Here is a 13,302-nt window from a genome sequence, read left to right as displayed (position 1 = left end):
ATCTCCCAGCCATCCTGGTTTCATCCAACGGTTCCTGCGGAAGGAAGACAAGCGATCCAGACACCGACACACAATTGAGCCTTTACTATTTTTTATTTTGTAAGTGTTTTTAACCCCATATGAATAAACAACTGCATTGCTAATACTGCACTTAGGTGGAACCTCTCTTCTCTCTCTCCTTTCTAAATGCGGCCCTTCATTTGTCATTATCTGGCCCTTGGGGAACTATTCATCCCAGTGAAAAGAGACACTATTCTGCCCAATGACACCAACAATGGGGCATAATTCCCAACAGTGATATCAACAATGGAGAATTATTTCTCCTACTGACAATGATAGGGCACTAGTCCTCCTAATTCCAAAGATGGGGCACTGTTTACTCCCACTGATACCAGGAAAATTTCTATTTCTACCGGCCACAGCCCAAACCACCCCCCCTCCACCGGTTGAAGGACAATAACCTGGCCTTTTGTTTAGAAAGTTTGGAAACTCCTGCATTAAGATTAACATTACTTTTAAAACCACTTTAACTGATATTTTCCCCATTTCTGATTTACCTTCTGTGTGCAGCAGCCCCCCCCCCCCCCCAATACTTGCCTAAGCCCCATCGCAATCCAGCAATGTGCACGAGAGCCTCTGCTCTCCGGAGACTCTGCATCCTCATTGGCTGAGACATAATGGACGTGCAGAGCAGTGGCTCCTCAGGGGCTCCCATAACAAGCTACTTGCTCTGCGGGGAACTTGGCAGGAAAGAGAGACAGGAGTATCGGTGGGGGACCTAAGAAAAGAAGGTATCGGTGGGGGACCTAAGAAAAGAAGGTATCGGTGGGGGACCTAAGAAAAGAAGGATTAAGTCTCCTCTGTGCAAAACCACTGCATAGAGCAGGTATGTATGACATGCTTGTGATTTAAAAAAAAATGCCTTTAATGTCACTTTAAATGACAGCTTTTGACTATATAGGAAAAAAATGGAAAATGGTTATAGAGTTTTCCCCTGTATAATAACTCAAATATATATTCATGTATTTCAACCTTATTAAAGCCTGCTAGTCTTCACAGATAAAATATTCTATATCAATCCTATTAATCAACATGGAGATAATTATAACGCACAGAAATGTTCTATATCAATTCCATTACTCAACATTCAAATATTTACAATGCACAGAAATTAACAATGTATGTTAAAAAAAAAAAGATAGCATATAACTGAAGAGGCTCCCACAGACAGTAGATTATATATAATGCCTATTTTAATATTTCTCAATTTTATGAAAGTTCATAAACCTCAGAATTGGTCCCTGTCTCTCAAGTACCCCTTGATATGAGAGAAATATATTACTAATACCTTCACATGAATAAATGTCTTCCAAATCATCCTGTTCATTGTACTGGCTAACAAAACCGAGTGCAGAACAATGCATTCTTACTGTTGGCAGATTGTTAGATCCAGGGCTTTTTTTCTCAGAGGAAAGGTGGTGGAACTCCCCCACCCAAACCTGGCCACGCCCCCATCAAACCCTAGGACCACCCCTTTAGAGAACAGGAATGCAAGTAAAATTTGGGAGGGGCTATAAAAGTAAATGTATGGAATTAACACCGCCCCCCCCCCCACATTAGTAAGAATAGCGAGTAACACTGCCCCCCCCCACATTAGCAAGAAAAGCGAGAAAAATTGTATCGCCGCTCCTTACCTGATGCTGACGATCCGCGCTATGGTAGGATCGACGAGCAGAGGGCGTGATGACGTCAGCGCGCACCGCCGGGTGTACTAAGATACACCTTTCCTATGGGGGTGGCCGCGCGCCCCCGATGTTTACACGCTGGCGGTAGAGGGGGGGGGTGAAGCGTGCATGTCCCCGCTCACCGGCTGTGAGCAGCGGCAGTGACAGGTGCCGGGCACGCGCAAGCATGACATAAACAAGCCGCGTCCGGCACCTGTCACTTTCGCTGCTCTGCATAGCTTGTCAGCTCTGCAGAGGCAGTCGGTGAGCGGGGACAAGAAGAAAAAGGTGGCGGAACGCAGTACCGCCGCGTTCCGGCAGAAAGAAAGCCCTGGTTAGATCACTACAAGATGGCAGGGCTCTGCAAATATAAAGGGCAAAAACTTGTATACCAATGCTAACAATGCTGGGAATTATATGCTGCAAGCAGGACTCTTTCATTCAGTTTAGCGGGAATAGATCTACAATTTCCAAGTGAATAAACAATGTGGTGGGACTATATAAAAAGTAAAAGCCTGGGAACCCTTGGGGGAGAGAGGATGCCTAGGAGAGAGGCAGGACATGTGTGAGAATGGAGAGACGTTTTAGTGGTCGTTGGATCCATCTGAGATAGAGAACGGAGGAAAGAATTTCTAGACTATTGATCAGACTGAGGTGCAGGATAGTCAATTCTGCATGCAGGTGAATAATGTTATCTCCTTTGGCATGGCTATCTCCACAGGAAGACCACAAGGGAAGGGGGCCCCCCCAGCGACAAGGCCATCGTTCACTTCGCTACTTCAAAAGGCTGGGTGAGAGGGTTCTTAACCCATACCACACCACTACACGCCAAATGTCCTTATTTGTTGTTGCCAGTTAATCAGGTCCAGGATTTTCTGCAATAAAGACTGCTACTTAGAGATCAGGACTCTGTTAGCCCAATCTGTACTGCGGCCTATCTGCACCATTAGTCTGTTTCAGCTCTGCACTCAGTATACCAGCCTCAATAGCTTCTGCTTCTCTGATTGGCAGGACTGTAAAAGAAAAAAAGTAAAAGCATATCACACCAGCCCTCTTCTGTATAAAGAAGCAATGAGTTCCACAAGACTAATACTTGCACTTAAAGTGGTTCTAAAGCCTTAAGGTTGAAAAAACTCTTCTGTGTAACAGAATGCCCCCCCCTTATAATCACCTGAGCCCCACCATGATCCAGCGCTGTGTATGAGAGTTTCAGCTCTCCTTGCTTTGTTCCTCCTCATTGGGCAGATCGATAGCAGCAAGAGCCATTGGCTCCCGCTCCTGTCAATCAACTCCAGTGACAAGGGAGTGAGGAGTGGGGCAGAGTCCCACTGTCTGTGTCAATGGACGCAACAGCAAGATTCAGGAGCAAGCCCGCACAGATTCTCCCATGGGAATCATTTTTTTATTGGGGGCACCAGCAACAGAGGAGAAGCCAGGAGCACTGGCGGGGGAACTGAGAAGAGGATGATCAAGGCTGCTCTGTGCAATTCTACTGCACAGCGCAGGTAAGTATAGACATGTTTGTTTGTTTTTTTTCTTCCTTTACAACCACTTTAAAGGGACTTACGTTTTCTGAAGTCTGCTTTCACCCCTCCTCAATTGGAATAACCACCATATTCCTTTGACACATTCAAAACAGATTCTCAACTTGCTGCCTATATAACAAGGGAACTCTTCTTTTATAAAGTGGCATTTTATTGCAAAGGAACAAAGACAAGGATTGCATTTCCCGTGTGCACCAACATGAAGAGCTCCACCAAAGTCGACAGAAGTCATTTCTGGGTATATATGGGACTTTCCCACTTTCCTAAATTCCTCAGAGAGAGAAACCCCAAAGCAGTTATTATTAACAAAACTCCAATAGCCAATACAAAGAAACCTACTTGATTCTTATGCCCTCACCCCCAGGCCAATTCTGACACTTCTCACATACAATAGAAATCAACATTTTGTGCTAGAAAATTACTTAGAACCGCCAAACATTATATATTGTTTGAAATCAGAGATGCTGGAGATTAAAATGGTAGATGTTGCAATTTTTTGTGTCGAACAATATTGTGTCCTCCAGAAAGTGCCAGAAGTTTTTGGAACGGTGGGAGGGCTCCAGAAGCCCTGACCTGTAGAGCCTCCCAGCCTGTTTTGAGGTGAACCCACTGCCTCACTCTCATACTGACTCATCCCAGGCTTCTGACAAGCCTCTAACTGAAAAAAACCCCTATCTACCTAGAGGGCACTACACATATATGGCCCTGAGTTTTGGAATCCAGATGGTTATTTAAAGCTCAGCACAACTATGCTCGAACTGTGCACTACCATTCTGAACAAGTTCCAGTCTGAGCAACCAAGACATTTCAGCAGCATCCAGACTTTTGTCTAACAACCCACTGTGCCAGGACCTACTGCAAGCATCCGTGTCACTCCTCATCCTACTACACCCTGTCACCAACTCCAGGGGGTATTGGACAGAAAGTGCAAGGAGAACCACTCTTATCAGCCCAGCCTCTAACTGTTATTTATTCATAGCATCTGCCTGATCCAGCAACTTCAAGGATCCCAGTGAAGGGAGATCCTGTACCCAGGCAACCTGCATCCACCTATCCCTTAAGGGGACCTCTGGCCAGCTGGATCATCTTCTTACCATCCTGTGTGCTTCCACCACTATTACCCACTTAGAGGGAGGATTATCTCCGTGTGTTCCTGACCAAACCAACCATCCAGAGAGAGGACATCTTCCCCTATCCCAGACCAGATCCTAAAGGAGGTTCTTTGGATTTTACTCATTGTGCATTTGGTGAGTGCACAATCTCTCTATATTGCTTGGAACAACATCACAGATTATGAGGAGAGCACTATATAGACTATCTAGTAGCCTCTAGTGAAAATACGGAACATTTGTTTTTCAATATTTTTCTATCATTTGCTAATTGACTGCTTTATTGTACGATTAGTCATTTGGATTATACTTTGCCTTATAATTTGCACCACATTTATAGCGCTACACTATTTTTTATATATTTTAAATATTTGAGCAGTCATTTGTAAAACGCAAGTTTTTAGGAAAAAATACACTTTAATAAATTTTACTACACACAGGCACAATATAATACCAATTTTTTTGTAAAATATAAAAGATGACATTACACTAAATAAATAGGTACCCAACGTGTCATGCTTTAAAATTGCGTACACTCTGTGGGGAGTCACTGATATAAGGGGTGAGTGGAGACCTTAACGTAAGAGGGGATACTGATATAAAGGTCTCCTCTTATATAAGTGCCCTCACTCCCCTTTTACTTAAGTGAACCCCTTTACCTTAGTTTACCCACTCTGCAGAACCTGGTGAAAATCTGATAGAGGGTCTCTGGTCACCAGAGCTCACCCCTACATCAGAGTTATGAAGTGACTGAAAATGGCCTGTCATTATATCTTAGTGAATGGCTGCATGTGGGTATTCCAATGAGGACAACAGTGGACCATGCCTGTGTAGTGTATGTGAAAATGGCTGCTTGTAATCCCCCTCAGTGGTTGGTGTGACCGGGTGAAAACACAATTAGGAGGCAGGAACAGTGTTGACATCCTATACCAGGAAGAACTGAACAAGAACTTTTGGGTCACCAGACATTATTTTTACAAAATTAATATATTGATATTCTATATCATATTATATGAGATTTTGGTGACTGTTTTTACATCTGCATTAAACCGCAGAATAGTTATAACAATTGCTTTAGATGTATAAACTTACTAAAGCATACGAGTACCAGCCTAGCTATGCCCCAGTACAAAATTGTTCATGTACAAAATTATGATAATTGCTTGGAAAGGGCAATGTAGTGTTAATGCTGAAGGCAGATATAAAAAAGTCTTCATTTGATGGAGTTATGGATTCATTAAAAAATAATTAGATTTACTTTTACATACTGTCAACCAGCTTCCAGAATCTGCCTTTAAATGGAAGCCATTTACACTTCACAACATTTCGCACCATAGGGATTGAATAGCTTTAAAGGTATAAGTTCACTTTAATCCTCAATTTTATTTATTTATATTTTTTTTTACTATAGGCACCTATATAGCGCCCTCTATTTACTCAGCATTTTACTCATATAGGCAGTTCCTGCCCTCAAGGGGCTACCAGGTCCCTAACTCACATTCATACATACGCATACTAGGGCCAATTAATCTTCCAGCATGTCTTTGAAGTGTGGGAGGAAACTGGATTACCTGGCGGAAACCCACACATACAAAGTCCAGGTAGGTAATGCAGTGGTTGGGATTTAAACTGACGACCCTACTAGGTGGAAGTGCTGACACAGTAGGTAATGGGATTTTAGGAGTAACTGGCTCCAAGTTACCATAGGCTTCCTGAAAAAATATAATATAATGAATTATGTTAAATATTTACTGGTAGTCTCCCTTTCTTTGTAAATAGTAGAGAATTTGCAATACAGTCCATGCTTAAGCTTTCACAATACAAAAGTACTCCTGGTAGAGACTCACCACAATAGGGTGAGACTGAGTGAATTTAGAACAAACAGAAGTAGGAGGATGGATGTGCCAGACTGTGCCAGACTCCCCCAGACATCTCTAGAGGATATAATAAATAATTATTTAGAACAGCACTGCTCAACACACTAGTCCAGTGTTTCTCAACTCCAGTCCTCATGGACCCCCAACAGGTCATGTTTTCAGGATTTCCCTCAGATGAAACAGCTGTGGTAATTACTAAGGCAGTGAAACTGATCAAATCACCTGTGCAAAATAATGGAAATCCTGAAAACATGACCTGTTGGGGGTTCATGAGGACTGGAGTTGAGAAACACTGCACTAGTCCAATAGCATAAATATGCAGACCCTCTTTATATACCAAAAAATGATATACTTAAGTATAAAAAAACTCTATTTTGCAAAATATATCTATGACCGCCAATAAATGTAAAAATAAATATGTACTGTGTGCAAACCTAAATGTTATTATAATGTTAGATCTCTCCACCCGACATCACAATCAAATAATTCATCAATAATTAATTATATGCAATAATTTGTACATATATATTCATGCTTATGTGACAATGTGTCCATAAAAAATGTATCGCAGTGTTCAAACGTCCATAATTTCATAACGAAACATCCTTATTATTCTCTTTAAACCATCTGTGTTATGCAACAACACCACCATGTGAAACCCACCACCAGACAAAATGAATGAACTCACCAGATCTCCATGCTGGTAATACTATAAACCAGCTAATACGCAGTGGCACTGGGAGCAGCGATCTGCAGAAATGCCAAATGACTCTTACAACTCCTTAGCCGGATCTTCGTGTGCACATATGGAACCATATAGGCGGAAAGGAGGAGGAAACTTCATAGAGTAAAACCATAAAGGTGCTTTATTTCATTAAAAGATGTAAATCAAGCTCACAATGTAAGCATCATAGAGGATACTCGCATAAAACCGCATGTATATATCAAAACAGGTAAACTCCGGTCTCCAAAACCACTGGCAGCTCATCCGTGCGTGGTGATGTCACCTCCAAAAGCCCCCGCCCAGGAGCGGAAGGACGTGCATCACCACTGACATTCAATTTATACTCCAAACAAACAACGTACAAATATAAAATCCAGCAATGTACATATGTATGTATATATATATATATGTATATATCTATCTCAAACAATTGTACAATATGTATTAATAAAACATCATCTTAGCAAGCTGAGAATGACAAACAAGCGATTATGGTCATCATTCATATATCCACAACTCTCAAAGGGCCATCACCCATTAAAGGTTAACTCTACACTATTATAATCATTCATCAAACATTTGTCAAAAAGCAATTTAAATCGATATTAATATTTAACACTTTTGGTTGTAACGTGTCCAATTCATATACCCAATGGGTTTCTTTTTTTTGATACCTCATTCAAAATATCTGTCCCTCTCCAATGATACCTAATTTTAGCAATCCCATAAAATGTTAAACTTAGGTCACTATTAATTATCTATTTAAAATGTCTGGAGACACTATGTTTCTCAAAACCATTTTTAATATTATTAATGTGTTTACCTATTCTTGTTTTTAATTATGTAATAGTCCTTCCCACATACTGAAAATGACACGGGCACTCCAGCACATAAACTTCATGTGAGGAGTCACAGGAAATGAGAGACTTAATATTATACTCTTTATTTGTAGACATAGATGTAAAATGATTTCTTCTTTTCTTATCTTTTTTTGTTATTCCACATGCTTTACACCTGTTACATTTGTAAAAGCCTTCTAACCCCGGGATAACATTACATTATGTATCACTTTTCTTTTCAAAGATCTGTTTTTCCTATAAATAAATTTCAGATGTTCTGGGATGATGCTTTTTAGAATCTCATCTTTCCGAAAAAAATCTTTTCTATATCCTTATATTGTGCATTGTAGTCAGTCACAAAAGCCACTCTATCATATATTACTCCTTTCTTATTTTTATTCATCAATAATTCTTCTCTGTTTTTTAAATAAATCCTCCCTTTCTCCAAAAATGGTCTTTTATACCCCTTTTCCACAAATCTATTAATCAGTATGTCAGTCTGATCTATAAAATCTTTTTCTTTATCACAATTCCTCCTGTTTATTTCTGAAATATTGTGTCCCTCTCCAAAAGATGACAATATCGTCAATGTATCTTTTGTATAGCACCATCTCTGGCCACTTATGTTCTCTTCCTCCCATTTTACCATCACTAAATTAGCAACACTGTGAGCATACTTGGCTCCCATTGCAACTCCTTTGCATTGCTGAAAAAAGGTGTTGTTATACCACAAAAAAAATTATTTATCATGGCGAACTCCAATAATTTCACAATTAACTTTATTTGTTGTTTCTTCAAATTGGTATTCTCTTTCAATGTCCATTTAATAGCTTCTATCCCATCCTTCTGATCTATACTAGCATATAATGATTCTACATCAACTGTAACTAGTAGACAATCTTCCAACCCTGTTTGTGATTTTAATAATTTTATTAATTCTCTACTATCTTTCAGGAAAGCCCTATTCTTCATCACTATCTCTTGTAGAAAAAAATCTGTATATTCACCTATTCTTGCAAACAGAGAATTGATACCACTCACAATCATTCTTACGGGAGGTCTTGTTTTATTTTTATGCATTTTCTGCAAGTAATATATCATAGATATTCTAGGGTTCCTTGGGATCAAATATCTAGCTTATTTTTCTGTCAAAATCTCTGCCTTTTTTCCTTTCTTTATAATTTTCTTCAGTTGATGTTTAAATTTTTTAGTGGGACTCCCTGTTCATTTTATATATGTATCTTTAATTGACAATAATCTCTCCATTTCCTCTTCATAATCTTTCTATCTAAAACAACAATACTATCCCCTTTATCAGCTCCTCTAATAACTATATTATTTCTTTTCTCTAGATCTTTGATCCCTTCTTCAATGTGTCTGGGGAATTTACCAGGCTGTACTACCTTGATCTTTTTAATGTCATTCTCCACTATAACCTTGAACACTTCTAAAACTTAATCCCCTTTGTTGTTTGGGTTAAATGTAGAGATATTCTTTAATGTACTGTGTTTAAATCTGGTATCTTGTATTTTCTTATTATCACAAATATTTTTATTCAGTTCAAAAAACTTTTTAAAATAAGTTTTCTTATACATTTCTGTATATCTATAAATGTATTAAATTTATTCAAGTTGGTCCGTGGAAATTATTTCAACCCTAAATCAAGCACTTTCAATTTTGTCTCTGTTAAAACAGCACTGCTAAGATTAAAAATTCCCGTTCCTAATTTTCTCTCTTTCTTTTCCTTTCTGCTTCCTCCTCTCTTTCCTCTCCATCTCCTTTGCTTCCCAAGGCGGGATTCTCCTCCTGTTCCCTCCACCCTCTTCCCTGTGGTCTGTAACCCCCTGGTATATGGTTCCTCTGTTGAAACTTTTGTAATCCTCCTCTCGGATGACCCCCCTGAAAACCCCTCTGTTATACCAATTTCCCCTTTGCCAAAAGGGCATTTTGTACTTTGAAAAAAAAACGCTGGGTGGTTTTCCCTGTGCATCTCTATAACCATGACTATAATTTTGTAATCCCTTCTCTGGGGTTCTCTGTACGTATTGTGGATCTTTCTGAAACTGAACTTTATTTTTAAACAATGATAGTCCCTTGGCTGTTTTAATTATATTCTCCTGTTGGCTAGTCTCATATTTTCTTTGATCCTTTTTCTGGTGTAGATTGTTTCAAATCACATTCCTCAGAGACAAGATCTTCTTGCCATCTGTAAACATTATTAGTCTTATAGTCATCAGAATCCCTTTGATACTTTACTTTTTTATTTTTTGTATCTATATCTACTTTGGAAATATAATCCTGTACCAATTTAGATTTTTCTTTATATTCATTAATGTCTACAAAAGGGGACATGATTTATTTTAGTTCTTTAATATGAGCATCTACTTTTCTCAGTTTCACCTGTATCCTTTTTATAATTAGTTCTAACAATTTACTTTCACAACGACTGAAAAAAGTGATCTTCCATAAGATCCTTATCCATTAAGCTATCATTAGCTGGTACATCCCACCTCAATCTCCTAGGGGTAATCTTATCTTTAATATAAAGTTCCAAAGTGTTCACATCCCACCAGATCTTAATTTGCTTTTCTAATAGATGTTTCAGATTTTTAAAATTCTCCTCAAGATTGATGCCAATCTTGTTGTTGGTGGAATTGAACACTTTCTATAAATTGACTTCTCTCTTATCCATATGACCAAAAATATCCCCACACACGAGGATTCGGGTAAGGAGTTGTAAGAGTCATTTGGCATCTCTGCAGATCGCTGCTGCCAGAGCCACTGAGTATTAGATGGTTTATAGTATTACCAGCATGGAGATCTGGTGAGTTCATTAATTTTGTCTGGTGGTGGATTTCACGCGGTGTTGTTTTTGCATAACACAGATGGTTTAAAGAGAATAATAAGGATGTCTCTTTATGAATTTATGAACGTTTGAACACTGGGATACATTTTTTATGGACACATTGTCACATAAGCATCAGTATATATGCACAAATTATTGTATATAATTAATTATTGATGAATTATTTGATTATTGTGATGTTGGGTGGAGAGATCTAACATTATAATAACATTTAGGTTTGCACACAGTATATATTTATTTTTCCATTTATTGGCAGTCATAGATATATTTTTCACAATAGAGTTTTTTTATACGTATGTATATAATTTTTTGGTATATACAGAGGGTCTGCATATTTATGCTATTGGACTAGTGTCGGGTGGAGAGATCTAATATTATAATAATATTTAGGTTTGCGCACAGTATATATTCATTTTTTCATTTATAGGTGGTTGAAGATATATTTTGCACAGTTTTATATACATAAGTTTTTTTCACTTATGTATATAATTTTTTGGTATATAAAGAGGGTCTGCATATTTATGCTATTGGACTGGTGTTGGGTGGAGAGATCTAATATTATAATAATACTTAGGTTTGCGCACAGTTTTTATTCATTTTTTCATTTATAGGTGGTTGAAGATGTATTTTGAACAGTTTTATATACATAAGTTTTTTTCACTTATGTATATACTTTTTTGGTATATAAAGAGGGTCTGCATATTTATGCTATTGGACTTGTGTTGGGTGGAGAGATCTAATATTATAATAACATTTAGGCTTGCACACAGTATATATTAATTTTTCCATTTATTGGTGGACATAGATATATTTTGCACAGTTTTATATACATAAGTTTTTTTCACTTATGTATATAATATTTGGTATATAAAGAGGGTCTGCATATTTATGCTATTGGACTAGTGTTGAGGAGCGCTGTTCTAAATAATTATTTGTTCTGTCATATCACCTTGGGTTCCAAGGATTAGATTAGCTGCTCTCCTCCTCCCCACTTTTTCTTTTTTTTTCTAATTTATATACATCCAGTGGCGTCGTCCATCAGTAAGAAATAGATGTCTAGAGGATGAAATGTGTAGGACGTGGCTAAGGCACATGGTGTTAACCCACAACAGAGAGTGGCAGCTCACTCACAGCAGAGGGCTGGTGGAGCCAGGTTCTCATACAAACAATGCACTGTATGATTGGTGCTGTGATAGTCCTGCCAAATGGGAGTGCATTGAATTGTATATGTTTTTATGATGATGACTTAATAAAATGGTGGTATGCAAGGGTATCCTCTTATCCACTCATGACTCCATGTATATTGAAAAACAGATAAATGTTGCCACAACACCTGTGCTGTGTGTGTGTGTGTGGGGGGGGGGGTCTGGATGGAGAGGATGAGAGTCGATTTTAAGGGTGAGAATTCACTTTAATGACTTTAGAGACAATTGCGTGATTTCAAGATAATTTACATAAATTTTAGCGCTAAGGGCAATTACAGTATATAGCGCTGTATATAAAAATAAAATATATTTTAAATATCACGGGATAACTGATAATACGACTGCTGGGGTTGCAAATAAAAGGATGAGTGCAGATACAATACACATTGTATTTTGAATATACAGTAGCAGTGTAGCTGTAGCAGCATGTCCATATACTCACTATGCTCTGATGCAGGTACAGGTCCTTTTAACTCCCTCTTCCACAATTCCATTGGGCTCATGGGCATGCCCAGAGAAGATAAACTCCTCAGGTTCCCTCCCTTGACAGTTAAGAGAGGCCACACCAGATGAGGAAGAAGTGGCTGAACAAGTGATCTGAAGTCAGGTGAGTGGCCCTCCATGGTCACAACCAGCATGTGAAAAGCCAGGCAGGAGCCTAATAGCACACAGCTTTTCTGGAAGACCCAACTACTCTAAGGAGCACCTCTCCAATTTCTACCATAGCATTCTAGCCTTGGATCCCTTCAACTTTTCACCTGTGCTACCAGAGATACCCTGGACTTCACTGTGAGATATGCTGTCTATGAGGAAAAGTTGCTGTTTGTTTTCCAAGCTGCTTTTCTGAAGTAGTAATTCTCAGCTAGATTTGTTGTTGTCTAATAGATACTATGCTATCCAGCCACATTATATCCTGAGTGAGCCACAGTGCCAGGAAAACCAGGTTCATACCCATGCTCAATAAACTGCGCATACACATGTGCATGAGTGTGAACATGCATGTATGAATTGACTTTGCTGCTCAGTGGCTATTTAAAGCACTGCAGGACTCAAGATCATTGCTGTGTTGTCGTCAGCTCCTATGACCCATGACCAGACTACTCTTTCCTGTGTTATACCCAGGTTTTGCCTTCTGACTACAACTGATTTCAATTCCTCCTGTACCTGACCTCTGGCTTGCTTCTTGACTCCACACCTTGCTATCCTCTGTGGCTCATCTTCTGCCCATGTAATACTGACCTTGGCATGATTCCTGTTTATGCTCTTGTCTTCAGGATCTGTACCTCTGCTGCCCACCTGTTGCCAATTTCTGTGTCTCAGATCACCTTCCTGCCTCCTGCTTCTGAAGACATTGTGATGACATCTGGCATGACTTCCTTCAGCGCAGGATTCATTTCTTCTGCTGGCCAGGACT

This window comes from Staurois parvus, unplaced genomic scaffold (assembly GCF_062004578.1).
Source record: "Staurois parvus isolate SC_StPar_1 unplaced genomic scaffold, SC_StPar_1.0 ptg001066l, whole genome shotgun sequence".
In the NCBI taxonomy this organism is placed as follows: domain Eukaryota; kingdom Metazoa; phylum Chordata; class Amphibia; order Anura; family Ranidae; genus Staurois; species Staurois parvus.
This window is presented reverse-complemented; position numbering follows the sequence as displayed.